The sequence below is a fragment of the Meleagris gallopavo genome, chromosome 6 (assembly GCF_905368555.1).
Source record: "Meleagris gallopavo chromosome 6, MGAL_WU_HG_1.1, whole genome shotgun sequence".
Taxonomy (NCBI): Eukaryota; Metazoa; Chordata; class Aves; order Galliformes; family Phasianidae; genus Meleagris; species Meleagris gallopavo.
In genome coordinates, this window is record NC_139409.1 from 5,664,804 (window position 1) to 5,678,366 (window position 13,563).

Consider the following 13,563-nt stretch of genomic DNA (forward strand, 5'->3'; position numbering starts at 1 on the left):
GAGATGATTTGTTGCCACTTTGTTTTCCTTCACCTGATTTTTATTTATATTTTTGGTGGGGGGAAGGCTAACCAGGAGCACCAGTCCCATCGCAACTGGCCCCGATGCCCACCATGTGAGTGCCCCAGGGATGCAGGAGCACTGCCCACAGCCATCCCCCACCTGGCAGGGAAGGATGCATTTGTCAGAAAGCTTCCATTAGTTGTGCATTCCAGCTATAATCTCCCAGACCGAACACAGCAGCATCTGCTTTGGAGCCAGTATTATATAACCACAATTGGCCTGAGCAGAGCATGTTAAAACCCTGGGCAGGAGAGAGCCATTGATTCCACCACTCAAGAGACAGATTGGAGCTTTTCTTTAGTAAGAGCCTTTCTGTGACTGTTTAGAACTTATTTTTCTTCCCCTTCCCTTCCCTTCCCTTCCCTTCCCTTCCCTTCCCTTCCCTTCCCTTCCCTTCCCTTCCCTTCCCTTCCCTTTCCTTCCCTTCCTTTCTTCCCTTTCCCTTCCTCTTCTCCCCCCCCACCCTCCTTTTTTCTTCTCTTTTTCTCTTTCTTTTTTTTTTTTTTTTTTTTTTTGCAGTTTGCAGTTTGAGGCCTCTTGCAAGTATCCAAACATGCATCCACACACAATACCTGCCCATGCTACTAATTTTAAATTCCTAGCCTGGACAACATCAAGAAGTAAGAGATTGTTTAAAAGAAATATACTTAGAAATAGTGACAGTGGGATTACAGGCAGGGGAAACTCCAGTGTGTCAGATCTGTTGAGAGGCTAAAAATATGTTCTCTCTTTAGAGAGGAGGAGTGACTGGCAAATAGTATTAATCTGAGACAGTCTGAAGCAGATAGAGGGATTATAAAGCGGTTCATTTGGGACTGCAGGATTCATTTTCAGTCACTCCTTTGCAAAATGCTCAGTGACTCCCATGTATCTGACAGAAGGGCTCTGAAAGCAGTGTGAAGACAGCAGGGAGGGACTTTAGCCCAGTTATGCACAATTGTAAATCTCCAAGCAGAACATCATTAACTGTGCTCAAGTGACAGCCAGGATTAACCTGGCTGAAACCAAACAGTACAGAAATATGCAAGGCTGAAATCAAGTGCGTCCCAGAAACCTGCTAGGGTAATCTACCACAACAACTTAAGGCAAGGGAAGTGAAAAGGTTGAGTCCTACCACTCTACAACACTCATTCATTAGGTTTTCCTTGTTTTGCTTTGAGAGATAGAGAGGAGAAGGAATGCAGAAGGGCACCTTTCTTGATTTTTGCTATCTGCTAGGCTGGGACCCAGCAGCAGCACCTTCTGGTGACCTCCATTGCCCCAAATAGCCAGGAGCTGCTGAAATTGGTGTCTGGGCTCTGCAAGGCTTTTGCCAGGACCAGAATAAATCATTCAAAGCAGTCCCCAGGGGAGAGTTTGAGGTCATGGAAAAGCGATGGAGGAGGAGAAGGAAGAAATGTGTGCATGGTTCTGAGGAGGTGGGTGAAGCTTACATGCTCTGGGCAGCCATCCCATGTTGCAGAGCACACAGGCATGTTCTTGCACAGGATAAAAGAGAGATGCCTCAATTTCTGCTACAAGGAGGTAATGAAGGATTATTGCTGCTACACCACTTGCAGGGACATTTGTTCAGTTGCTGCATCGGGAGCTTGTACTGTTGTCTTATTTTTCCCTATTTTTTTCCCATGTGCTCCTAGGAAAAAGAATACAGCTCCATTTCCTCATTGACACTGTGTCAGATACGTGAAAACAGCAATGTGACCCCTAATCAGCCTGTACTTCTCTCCAGGCAGAGGAAAACCTCCTCTTGCCTCCTCATCCTCACTCACTATGTTCTCCACTACTCCAGCCACTATGATGTTCCTCTGCTCCAATTGTTCTGATCTTCCCTGAACTGGGAAGCCTGAAGCTGGACACAGTAATCTAGATAGAGCCTTAAAATGTTCAAGAGAAGCAAAAATATACTTCTGAGGGCATGTTGGCTGCTCTTATCCTGTTACAGGCAATATGTGATAGACTTTTGTTGCCATAAGGGATGTCTGTAGACTCCTGTTCAACTTGTTGCCCACCATGACTCTGTCTGCAAAGTCAGTCCTCAGCCAGTCCTGTTATTTGGAGTTACTCTGTCCCAGGTGCAGAACTCTGCATTAGCTCTTGGGGCACCCTGTGGAGTGCTCATATCTCCAGATGAATTGTAGTCATGTCCTCCAGTTCCCCTGTTTTCAATGCAAGTAGCTGGCTTTTAAATGTCATGTGATATCTGGTATGTATGGCTTCTGAGATTGAAAAGCAGGAAATTCAAAAAGGTCATTAATTGACTCATTGGGTTGTGCCTCTTCCCGATGAGGTAACAACAAGAGATTCCCAGTAAGCACATTAACTAAAGGATGAGAAGAAACCTGACTTTGGACATAATCAAGAGAATACCCTACAACACATTTTTTTTGTAAAGTCCAGTCCTATTCCTCTATATCTTAAGACTGGTCCAACCAGGATTTTTAAGGAGTACTTCATCTTCTCCTTGCCATGTGTGATTTGGGAAATGGAGATGCGCTGTACTGGTGGTCCTGGTGACTTCTCCTCAAAATGAGCAAGAGAATTATTCTGTTGTTCAGGAGCTGATCTGGGACTACACTTTGACGTGCTGCTTTCCCCTGGTCAGCTATCAGATACTAAGTAAGCAGCATTTAATTCTGACTGACAGATCTGAGTGCAGGTTAAAGTTTCATCATGGAGTTTAGCACATTGCAGTAATTTAAAGAGATCCTGAACAAGATCATTTCACTCAAGCAAGTGATCATATTGGTTTTGCATTCTTCCAATGTCTTAATCTTTGTTGCTTAACCTTTCTCCACTTGTTTACTTTGGGAAAAGGAATTTACTGTACACTTTCTTGCCTTCATTAAAAGCAGAATCATCATAGAATCATAGAATATCTTGAGTTGGAAGGGATCCATAAGGATTAGAGAATTGAACTCCTGGCTCCTCAGAAGACCACCCAAAAATCAGACCACATATCTGAGAGCATTGCCCAGATGCTTGTTGAACTCTGGCAAGCTTGGTACCACAACTTCCTGGGGAGGCTGTTGCACTTCCTGACCACTGTCTCAGTGAAAAACCTTTTCCTGATATCCAAGTAGCACATCTAAGCTATGATATTAGAGGACCTCAAAAACCATCTAATCCAACCCCCTGACATGGGCAGAGACACTTCCATCCAGATTAGGTTGCACAAAGCCCCATCCAGCCTGGCCTTGACAAAACTTCTAATCTCCAAATTACAGTATTTGCACTGGGAGTATGGTGCAGAGGGGCTTAAATGGCCCCACTGGAGTTGGCCAACATGTGCTGGAGCTCATTCATTTCAACTCATCCATTTGCAGTCATCCTACAGTAGCCTTGTACTCAAGACAAGCAACATCTTTAGGTCAGTCCACTGAAAAAAAATGCTCTAACTGTTCCCCCTAGATTATATGTGACAAATATTTTGAGCTCATGCATATCATTATCATCAGTGCCTAATCTCATCCGTCACTCTTGACATACTTGTGAGCTATGATGATCAACTCATGGTGTTCCTAATGAAGCCGAAGGGATTGTTCAAGGGCCAGTGTGGTTATAATTTCAGGGTGCTCAGACAGTGTGACCAAGATAACGTGGGTGCTTTTTCTCTCCAAGCTCAGCTGTGCACAGAAGAGAGGCTTTCACTGAGTTGTCAATGATGAAGCAAAGTCTTTTGTTCCAATTAATATAGAGCTGACTACTGCGTGGGGAACTCAAATCATTCCTTCAAGTATGAATTACCATACAGCTGCAGAGGGATGTAATCTGCTACTGTGCTGCCAGGTCACCTACCTCCAGTAGATGAGATGTGGATGAGGTTCACATGTGAGTCAGTGCTGGATCGGCAGCTCGGCGGATTAAAGTACTTCAGTGGAAATATGCTTCCCAGAAAAATGTAGCCTCCCAGAGTGTGCATCTTCCTGAGGAAGTACTCCTTTCTTTTCATAGAGACTCTTTAAAAATACAATATTTAAAAGCAAACAAACAAACAAAAAAACCTAAAAATCTGGGTTTTTTTTGAGGAAGGAGGAGCTTTTTAAATAAAACAGGAAAATTTCCCAGCGTGAAGCAAATGAGAAGACAAAGACTTTGAAGTGAACATTACTCTCACAAAGGGGAAAGCTGAAACTTGCTTCTAAGCCCTAGCTCTGGAAAGATGGTTCAGTGGAACTGGAATTTCATTCCAGAGGGAAAAATCCCATCAAAACTCTCTGTTCTTAAAAATAATACTTCTCCTGAAATGGCAAGCTTTTCTTCTAACTTTTCAATTCGGCATTTCCTGGGAGATAGCATTACTTATTTTCATACAGTGGAATAATCCAAGTAGAAATGGGGGTCACAAAACATGCTATTTCTGCTCCAGATATAAGCAGAAACATGGACACACAGTGCTTAGGTCAGCAGCCTACTTTTGCAGCTGGAGATGTTAAATATTATTATTTTGAGCGTGCCATTATTATTTTTAGTACATACTGTCCTACCACCAGCCTCACCTGTTTAACCTCATTTCCAACAGCTTGTGTAGATGGAGGGGTATATACAGTCTATACTGACTGCAAGCTTTACACCTGTCTATTTGGGCATCTGCTTTTTATTTGACCTACAGGATAGGCTCTCTACAACTGTCTCTTTCCATCCATCAAGCATTCCAGTGATGACTTGACCAACCAGAGAGATGAGTTTCCCAGTTCCCAGAACAAAGGTCTTGGAGAATGACAGATCTCCTGGTCAGATGTGCCAGGATGCTTCAGGTGGACAGAAGAAAGGAAAACTTTTCTCACTGGGTTTTAGGAGAGAGGACCAAATAAAGCCCTGTTAGATACAAAGTGCAGGGCCTGAGGCTGGTTTCCTGTCCAGAGCTGAGTGATTTCCTACTTAAAAGCTGATTAATCCAAATGCTTTTCAATTTAGAAGGCAGAGATCAATCAATAATTATCCCATTTAATCCCAACATAAATCCTTTAATTTTTTTTTAATTAAAAGCAGCGAAGCACCACTGGCTGGGATACACCAAATTGCATTAAACCCTGGAGTCCCAGGGGAGAGGCACAGGCAGCAAATCGTGCATGTGATTTTCCTCTTTCACTGCTGGGTTTAATGGCTGTTCTCTGCCTCCTGGTAGAAAATGATGAGCTTGGGGATGTGTCTGGCAATGAGGAAGCAAATTAGATGTTACTTCCAAGCAAGCGGTGACTCACAGACCAAAGTCTCCTTTCTGAAAGGAGAACCAGGAACTGGGACCTTTACCAACTCCTGTCTTGCAACAGGGCTCATCAACAGAGATAGGATCCACAAGATTCTGAATTCCTAGCTTCATAGGAGCACTATCTGGGCAACTCATAAATCTGGCTCTCCATTTAAGGAACCTAATATTACGGTATATGTCACTACCTGCAGCTTACAGCTGAAGTCTCTCTTCATGGCTAGCAATTATCACAGTGTAATTATGTCTCTAATCAATTATTTAAAGGAAACTGTAAAAATATCCCCAGAGCTATGTATTAGCTGTCATCCAATTGCACAGCCACTGTGCCAGTAAACATGGCAGGACAGCCACAGGTGCATGGTAAATACCTTTGTTTGCAGCTTTAATTTAGCAGTTGAATTATGAACATTGCTTGTAACTGGTTCTCAGATGCATCTCAGTACTACCTCTGTTGGTTTGAGTAATTAAGCTGGAGTCACACCTTTCTTCTTGATGCCAAGGAAATCTTCATTAAATGGTTTTTCTATAAGCGCGTTCCCTCTACAACTTAATGGTAGAGCTTAATTAAAAGTGCCACTAATTAAATCAATCTGGGCTGAACGGCTGAATATCTCTCCTGTGCTCCTTACCCACAGTAATGGGACTATGGAAAGGGTCAGAGGCTTGCAAGATTGGAGGATCCGTTCTGAACATAAATAAATTAATTAATTGATAATAATAATAAAGGCTGTGCCTAATCCCCTTCCTCCTCCTTCAGCTCAGTGTGAACACTACCATGCTTTGAAAAACTCCAGAATTAGCTGAAAATGGTGATGCTGCCCATCACACAGCAAGAGGATGACATATCCTTACTGAAGGGAAGGCCTTTCCATATGTTTACTCCCAGCAGATGCATCCGGTAGGAACAGCATCCCAGCATGACTCTCTGCAAGCCAGACGTGAAGAGTAATGCTAGCAGAAGCAAATGCAGCCAAAGCCATGAGACATTCCCCTTGGCTTTATAGACCAGCTTTCAATGTAACAAAACTGCAATTTTTCTCTTACTCTAATCTGACAGCATTTTAAAGATTTCTTTAGATTTCAAAAAGCTGTTTATATTGACCTAAAAAATGAGTTTGCAGCACTGTCCAGAGACAGTGATATCTTCGTTGGCAACCACTAAACCAGGGACTGCATTTATTGCTGCCTATTTGCTGGTTCCAGTGCTCTGTCTTTGAAGCGTGTATAATTCAGACATCTCTGTAAAAACAGCCCTTCCTTTATTCTTGGAGTCTGAGGGTTTATTTTCTGCCACCTGTTCTTTGAAAGGCTTTGAATAAAGTGAAGTTTAATTATCCATAGGAAAAAAAAAAAAAAAACAACTAGTTATTTTCTGTAGTGCTCAAGGATTGAAATGATTGTCATTTCAGAAAATAAATGTCACACTTGGTGAAAGCGAATGTTGTGGGAGAGCTACACAGTGCAGACATCCCCTAAAGCATTAAACCTTACCTTAGATATGCCACAGGAGTATTTTGGATGTCAGCAGAGGCTAGAGCATCTTTGAAACTCCATGGACTACCAGCGGTGTGCTGAAGATCAAACCCATTAATTTGAATGCTATGCGCTGGTCTGGCCCTCACCTTCTCTGCTGAGGAACATGATTCATAGAATAGAATCATAGAATCTTTAAAGTCAGAAATGAAAAGTTAGAAATGAACAGTAACATCGTGTGGCCCAACTGTCAACCCATCCCATCGTGCCCACTGAGCACATCCCTCAGTGTCACATCTCCATGGTTCTTGAACACCTCCAGGGATGGTGACCATCCCATCCCCCTGGGCAGCCTGTGACACTGCATCACCACTCTTTCTGAGAAGGAATTTTGTACTGATATCCAATCTGAAAATGCCTCTCTTGACAACTGGTGGGCCATGATAATGCTACTTAACATGGCAAGTCATGTGCTGTAGTGGCTCAGGGATGGGAATGTTTCAGTGATGATCCTCAGCATGTCCTGGGGGAATAGCAGTGTTTCATCTGGCATTTCCATGTGCATCGTCTTCCTGAAGAGAAAATGTATTTAAAAAGAAGAATTCAAATTATATGGTGGCATCTCAGGCAATCATTAGCATGCAGAAACAGAGCCCTGTACATTAGAGGAAAGATTGGGAATTGTATTGATGGTATTTCTGTTGCTTTTGAGACTGCACAGGATGCTGAAGAACAGCAGGAGTTACCACCAGAGCTGTGGTCAGAATCTCAGCCATAAGCAACACCTGTTTCCACCTGCCCTAGACTTTGGGTGTCAGCATTGGTATCCCTGTCTCTTCCATCATTTCCTCCTCAGATCACTAATGCCCCAGGATTAATGATTCTGCCGGCTCACTTAGTGGCAGGGGAATGTTGCTGGGAACGGCGGCAGCTGCTGCAATCATGCTGGAGATACTGTGTAAACTCATTAGTTGTTATCAGCTTGGTACTACTTACCCACACAGAGCTGTCCTGGCAACACTGGCACTGGGTTTTATCATGTGCCTTTTGGAAATACCAGCAGCAGAGTGGGTACTTTTGTTGGAAAAGGTGAAGGATGCACACAGAAAGCAATGAGGACTGAGGTGAATGCTGTCATAGCCCCATCCAGAATCTGAGCTTGGTCTCAACTGCAGTTCTTCCTCATGTCTGTGTGAATGTGTAACAGAGAGCTCTGTGATACCTTGAGAGCACAGCTGTTGATGTCTGATCCTTGAACTTCTGAGGGATGCAAGGACAATTTTTAGTCCTTTTATACCAAAGTTGTAACTGTGGCAGAAGCAGGCTTTGGCACTGAACCTATTAAAGCAATGAATCCACAGTGCTAGGAAAAGTCAGATCCACCCCAGATCCTTCCTTTGACCTCCATCCCATGGAGAAAAAAACCCTCTAATTGGTGAGTCACAATGACACTACACGGAGTTGTGTCCATAACAAAGCCACATCAATTCAGACCGCCATGTTCAGGCAGTCCCCTGTGCCAAGGACAGCAGCGGTGCATTTGGTGATGGGCTGGGGAAGAGGACAAGTGTTAATACCTTCAAGCAAGGGTCACTTGAGTTGAGGGGGCTGGCAATAGCTATCCGAAGTTGTGCTGCTCCACTGCCGCTAGCGCTCCAGGAAGTTTCTCTGGGGTCTGTCAGAGAAACACCTACCAAATAAATGTCCATTACCAGCCCTGGCTGGCAGCCAGGGAACTGGGTTGTGCAGCTGCACACCATGCTGACAGCTTTGCCCTGCCCCTCCAGCCCGGCCGATTAGGGATGGCTGGGGGGAATTATCCTGCAACACATGCCTTAATTGCAACATTAGCCTGTAAGAGGAGCTGGAGCATATTCCCATTTAACCACAAATGACTAAATGCAATTTAAGAAGGTCACTATGTTTTTTTTCACTATTTGGGAAAAAAAAAAAAAAAAATCTAACAATACTGGGAAATCTGTTTCAGATAAGGTGTTGTGTAAAATCAATTTGCATTCTGGCACAGATATAAATCAAGCTACAGCAGCTCACAGTGTATCTTTTTCACTTACCTCCTATCAGAAAGCCTGTGCCTATAGCTTTAAGGTGAGTCCTCTGTCCCTCCTCCTTGTTACATCATCCATAAATGCTTTTTCCTGACACTTGTTCTTATGAGAATAATAACCTTCTTGCCTGTTTCACAAATGCAAGCATCTCAAGCTGTATCACTACCCAAGGCAGCCTTGAGTTACCTTGGTCCTGACACTTCTAGCACCTTTTCATCTTTCAGGATCTGTTCTGTAAAGTAAAAGAAATTTCTTCTTCTCCATGCGTGAGTCAGTCTGCAAGGACATCAGCAGGACACCTCTCCTGGTGAATAATTATGTTAATGAGTTACACTTTCAGTATTTCTGGCTTTTACTCCTTTATTGCATCTCCTTTCAGGCTGGATATTACAAACAATTTCTTCTCAGTGATGATGCAGTGGCCCAGGGAGATGGTGGGGTCACCATCCCTGGAGGTGTTCCAGAACTGTGTGGATGTGGCACTGAGGGACGTGGTCAGTGGGCATGGTGGGGTGGGCTGGAGTTGGACTATGTGGTCTTACAGGTCTTTTCCAACTTTACTGATTCTGTGATTCCTTGATGTTTATTTTAGGTAAAGTTGAATGGATATCCCTGCTATCTGAATTTATTTCGTTTGTTGACCTAGCATGGATTGCAGATCTCAGAAATGGATTTTAAAGATGTAGAAAATCATCACTTTTATTGCTGCTGGGATCACACCTGCCTTCAGGTGAGGCCCAGTGGTGCCACCACAGCTGCATAGCACATGAGGACAGGGGCTGACCTTCTCCTGAGCTGTCTCATTCCTTTGTACCCTTCATATTTTTCTGATATTAGGGAAAAACCATTCATCTTCCATTTTTTTCTCATTTTTTTCAGCATTTATGATCATATTTTAATCACTAGACTCCCAAAGGCAGGGCTTTAAGTAATACAAAACTATTGCAGAATAGGTAAATAAGTAGCAAGCTCTAACAGAGCTCCTTCACCCATGCTTCTCACACAGCCTAGTGGCTTCTATTTCTTCTTCCCTGATTAAGAGACTCCATTTTCCTGCTGAAGCGGTTTTATCCCTTTATTTGGCGGCCACAAGGATTACTTTGTTTAGCAAGCAGCAGCCATACTGAATTACCACACCCGCAGGCACTCGCTGCCCTTGTGCTGCCAGCATTTTCACAGGATGTGGAGGGAATTTTTCCCATTTTAACACTTGATACCGTGCTCCTGGTTTTACAAACATGCCAGATACCAATGCCAACACAAATATCTGATTTGCATTCGGTAACCTTTGCGTCTGCGCCTCCTGAGAATACATTTCCCGACTTTGTATCACTTTATAAAATACTTACAGTGAATGGACAGTAATACACAGATATTACTGCATGGAGCAACCATCCGATATGTAGTCAGGAGTTCAAAGAGGATTAAGGCTCTCTGGCAGCAAGCAAGCCGCATTACTTGTGTATGTAGAAACAGCCACAGCTGCTCTAACTTTTCATGCACCAGAGTTATTTCAGTGTCAGTGCAGGATTGCTCTGTGGTCTTACCTCTCCAAAAGCTGTTGACCCATATTTGTTGTATTTTGAAGAATTAATGGTTCTGGGGTTAGGACAGGCATCCTGCCTAGCAGGAAGGAAGGAGGCTGTTGGCCACTCGGGGTGCAAAACTTTATTGCGTGCATACAAGGCTGAATTCAGGGTCTCCATCTGGACACCTACTGGCTATACCACATAAAAGAGATGAAGGACTTTCAGGGCCACTGGATGCATTTTCTGGTATTTGGACTGGAAATGTTCTGAGAGAGAACATTTCTGCAGGCTCATTTCAGTTGTGTATTTTTCTATTAAAAAAATAAAGCAACTTTCCTGGAATGAGAGGTGATAGTGCAGAAAGGAATGACTGTAGAATAAGGTTACTGGACAATAATGTGTGTTCAAAGGAGATGATATCTTGGAGCAGTGCAACAGCTTTTGATAATAGAAAACCAGAATCATAGAATCACAGAATCACTAAGGTTGGAAAAGGCCACTAAGATCACCAAGTCCAAATGTCAACCCATCCCCACTGTGCCCACTGACCACATCCTCAGTGCAACATCTTCACATTTCTTGAACACCTCCAGGGACTCCATCACCAACCTGGACAGCTGTGCCACTGCATCATTATTCTTTCTAATAAATTTTTCCTGATATCCACCCTGAGCCTCCACTGGTGCAACCATTACTGGCCGTAACATCTTGGGTTCTTCCATCTCCTGTCTCCAGAGCATTATTTAGATGCTTGAATATAGAACAGGGTGTCCAGAATTCAGACAGCATCACAAGAAATGAAAACTGCCTCTTGCGGAATCCTCAATTATGGGAACAGTGGTTTAAACCTTGATTAACAATACAAGTTCCTGCTGGCTGTCAAGATGATTGGGGCACAGAGCCTCTTGTTGTCACTTTGATGGAGCATTTCTAGAAAATGACTGTCAGGGGAGCTTGTCCATCAATGTGGACTTTCCCATGTGGGCTGGCAGATATTTTAATCCTCACCCTCTAGTCCTGGGGATGTGCCCCTGTCCTGCACTGCCCATTTAATTCTACAGTGCAAGTTTGCACTGGGATTTTTAAGCTAGAGATTTTTGCTCCCTCATCGTATCTCCCACCAGAAAGTGCAACATGCTCATCGTGATGGGGAAAATGAAATAACAGAGAATCTAAACTTTAATGGGATTAAACAATTTAGGCATATGTTGTGTTTATTTATCTTAATGTCTTTAAGGCTGAGTGAATGTTATTCCCTCTGAGGATGTCCACTTCTCTTTTGGCAGTGGATAGTGTCATTGCAGTGTGGTCTGTTCTTTTTCTGCGACTTATCCAAGACTGAGATTCTTGCAAATGCAGATCCAAAATATTTTTAATAGGGAAGTTTTCTCTATAACTCAGCTACCAGACCTGGCAACGATGTCCAGTTTTCCGAGCACAGCCTCTAAAAGGCAGGTAGCCCATCTACGGACCTGCTGGGTTTCTCCACTGTAGAGTTTAATTCAATTTAACCATAGTGGTGAGGTTTCAGAGTACTCAAAGTTTATCACCTGCTTTAATAAAGAAGATCAACGTGCTCTGACTAATCCAAGGGAAGGTTCCTTCAGGGGTTAGAACCCCTGAATCAGATCAGTTCATGGCTCTGGGTATCTCACCTAAAACTGAGTGTGTCAGTCCAGAATAGCAACTCTTAACTCAGTGAAAGTCCATAGAAGCAGGCAATTTCAGAGAGCAATTCCCCTTGACAGTCATATTAGGAGAAGACAAATCACCCTGTAGAGGTACCTATTTCTCTCCATTAACTTAAAGACAGCCTGGAGTGATAGTTCAGCTGAGGTCCCTTGGCTGAAGAGTCTCATCCTGGCTCTGTCCATGCTCTTGTGCTCTTGGAGCAGTTACAGGTGCGTGTGACTGACATATGTACTGTGTCTTTCACATGAGATGATTCGCCGTATGGCCACCCTAAGGACTATAAGTCAAGTCCAAAGACTTTAGGGTCTGCACTCATGCACTACATGCTTGGACTCATACCTGCATTTTGTTATCTTCCCAGCCAGCTGAACTGCTCTGGAATGGCTTCAAAATTCAAGATTTACCCTTCTAAATCTTGGTTTCCAACCAGTAAAGTAGGAATGATTGCATCCTTCCAGGGGTCTTATAAGGGTAAGTATAATCAGGCCTTGAGAAAACCTGCTCCTACAAAAGCCTAAAAACGTCTATCTGCCATTTTCAGGAGTGCCTCTGACAGGAGCCGCTGGCATGTGACTATTCGGGAAAAGGGCAGCTCATACCCCAGGAAGAAAATTCTTAAATGACTTCGTTGAATGTTGCATTAAGTTTGTTGTGCTGCTTTTTTTGGATTATGTAAAGTTTAAACTAATTTTTAACAGAAGGAAAGTTTTAAATCCCTGTATCCTTCCCTTGTTGTCTGTGAAGATAATCTTCCCACAGATAAGCCTCAGACAGATGTTTATCTTAAGTGCATTCCCATGCTGGATAATACTGGAAAGTTGGAACAAAGATGTCAAATCACCTTATAAAAAGCCTTTATGTCAGTGCTCAGTTCTATGATACTGATGCAAGGCCCTTGGTGTGCTGAAGATCCAAATTAAATAATAAAAAATGTTGTGAAGAGCCCACTACAGAACTATACCCCCTGTTGATTATCACAGAATCACAGAATGGCTTGGGTTGGAAGGGCCCTTGAAGACTACCTAGTTCCAATCCCTCTGCCCTGGGCAGAGTTGCCAACCCCTACATCAGGCACTAGATCAGGTTGCCCTTCAATATCACCCAGTCCGACATACCTCACCAGAATAGGATGTTCAGGGCCCATTCAGCTGCCAATGACCATGAACTCTTTAGCCACCTAAGATCTGAAAACAATATCCCATAGCCCTGTCACCACTGGGCAGAGAAGGCCAAAAAAAGTAGATCTGGTCGAAGCAAGACCAAGCCTTTGTGACTTTGGATACACAAGGATTTCTGCAAACAACTAACAGAAAGGGAAGGAGAGAAGGTAGATGATGAAGAGAGAAGTATGAAGTAGAAGACAGAAAAGTTAAAAATAAATCGGAATGAGACTGATTTATGCTTCAGGCTTACAGGTTAGGCTCATATAGGTATGTTGTGGAGAGAACAGGCAAGTGCAGGAAGAAGTTATGTCATGTCTTTTTCTACCTGTATCTGTCCTGGTGGACTGAGTAGCAGATTGAGGCAGAAT

At 43.3% G+C, this 13,563-nt stretch overlaps 1 long non-coding RNA gene across 1 annotated transcript; it reads left to right on the plus strand.

Moving 5' to 3' along the window:
• Window positions 1-8,696: 8,696 nt before the first annotated feature.
• LOC109368374 (uncharacterized) lies at window positions 8,697-13,047 on the plus strand. The gene is made up of 3 exons (XR_002116363.3): window positions 8,697-8,851; window positions 12,394-12,503; window positions 12,574-13,047. It is a non-coding gene; the product is annotated as an uncharacterized LOC109368374 (long non-coding RNA).
• The last annotated feature ends 516 nt before the right edge of the window (window positions 13,048-13,563 follow it).